Source organism: Pteropus alecto, unplaced genomic scaffold (assembly GCF_000325575.1).
Source record: "Pteropus alecto unplaced genomic scaffold, ASM32557v1 scaffold105, whole genome shotgun sequence".
NCBI lineage: Eukaryota > Metazoa > Chordata > Mammalia > Chiroptera > Pteropodidae > Pteropus > Pteropus alecto.
Genome location: NW_006436294.1, coordinates 1,954,520 through 1,956,343, shown reverse-complemented (window position 1 = coordinate 1,956,343; position 1,824 = coordinate 1,954,520). Strand labels below are relative to the sequence as shown.

The following is a 1,824-nucleotide window of genomic DNA, read 5'->3' as shown; positions in this document are numbered from 1 at the left end:
CTCCCTGGCCCACAGCTGCCCCTCCCCCAGACCTGCCACAGCCACCACGCCCCAGGCCCTTTGCTTATGCCATCTCCCTCTCCCAGATCCCTCCCTCTCTCCCTCCCTCCGTCCCTCCCTCTATCCCTCCTTCCCTCCCTTCCTCCTTCTCTCTCTTTGTCCCTCTCTTTCTCTCTCTGTCCCTCCTCTTCCTCTCTTCCTCCTTTTCTTGCCCTGACACCCCTACTGTCTGCTCTGGGGGAGTCTGGGGAGGTCCACTTCCCTCCCCAGGACTCAGCTTTTTTATTTCTGAAGACAAGGGGCAGCAGAATGTCAGAGGTGCCGCCCCTGGGTGGAAGGTCCAGACCTCATGGCCTTTGACTGGTCCTATGATTGAGTTTACATATTTCCAGGCTTTCATGTCAACGATGAAATGAAATGGCATGTTTAAATTGCTTCTCTAAACCCTCCCAAGCTTGCAAGACCTGTGATTAGAATTTGGGGAGTGGGTATGATCAGTTAGCGACACCTCCTGGCTAGGACATTCTTTCAGCCAATCCTGGGGCGAGCTGCCTCAGCCCGGCTCACCAAGAAGAGGCTGGACCAGTCGGTGGAATAGTGGATCGAAGGCATGTCCACCAGCTCAGGAGAGCAGGGCGAGGACTCCGTTTTAATTTTACCTATAACATGTATTTCTTGGGAAAGAATCTGAAGCAAATATGGTGAAATATTAGGATCTGTTAAATCTGAATAGCGAATACCTAAGTCTTCATAATATCACAGATTTTCAAACGTTTCTCACCAAGAGCTACAGTAGGAGACATTTTATACACACAGAACACACACCAATGCACGCATGCAGGCCTGAAATATGTTCATGAACAACGTTCATATGCCTGCTCTTACCGTATATGCTACCTCTGGAAATTTCCATTCTATCCCATCCTAGTCTATTCAAAAATGCTTGCCTGCAATCTATTAAGTTGACTGCAGAACCTACTAATAGTTTAGGGGGAAAACCGCATTATATTATTCTCTATCCTTTACCAAGGTTTTGGAGTATTCCATAACAAACAAACCAAAAATGACATCATTTGCATTATTGTCAAACATTTAACAGGTGTCTTTCTCTGAGCTATCAAAATCGTTGCATAGAATTTCTTCCCAATTCCAATGCAAAATGCATACAAAGAATTTAGCACAGTTCTGGGTCCATGGTCAATAGATGTGAGTGATTATTACTAACCGGTCCCCAGGCACAAGCAGGGGCCCCTGTGTGCCCTCAAGATGCTCTGCTGTGATTGCCAGAACTACTACGTGGCAGAGGGAGCATGCGCTGCTCCGTATGGCACCAGGCACCTTGTAGGTGCTCAGTGAATACGCGCTGGGCAAATGAATGGAGGAGACACTGACCTTTGTAGAGATGATACGAACTAGAGGCTACAGGGAGAACTCGGAAGCTAGCATCCTGGGTTCACATCCCAGAGGTGGAAAGATCTGAGCGTGGATGTTCGCCTTGCCACTTATTAGCTGTGTGACCTTGGGCAAGTGACTTAACCACTCTGTGGCTGCTTCCTCATCTGTAAAATGTGCACAGTAGTATCGGCTTCCTCATAAAACCACCATGAGCTTAGATGATATGACACCTGCAAAGTGCCTAGCACGATGTCTGCTGTTCTAGGTGTGAGATATTTGTAGACTCGACCTCATGCCTGGTTCGGATGGGCCAAGGAAGCCACATCTTAGAGAGAAGCCTGAGCAATTGACACTCTTGCCACTGCCTGTGCGCCCACACCCTTGGAACCCGAATCACTGCTGGAAAATGGCCAACCCCACCTAATGGAC

The 1,824-nt window shown here is 48.4% G+C and overlaps 1 protein-coding gene across 1 annotated transcript in view; it reads right to left on the bottom strand.

The window, feature by feature from the left end:
* The window catches only part of TG (thyroglobulin), a 216,739-nt gene that overhangs the window by 20,807 nt on the left and 194,108 nt on the right, over positions 1-1,824 (bottom strand). The gene's annotated exons all lie outside the window — the stretch shown is intronic.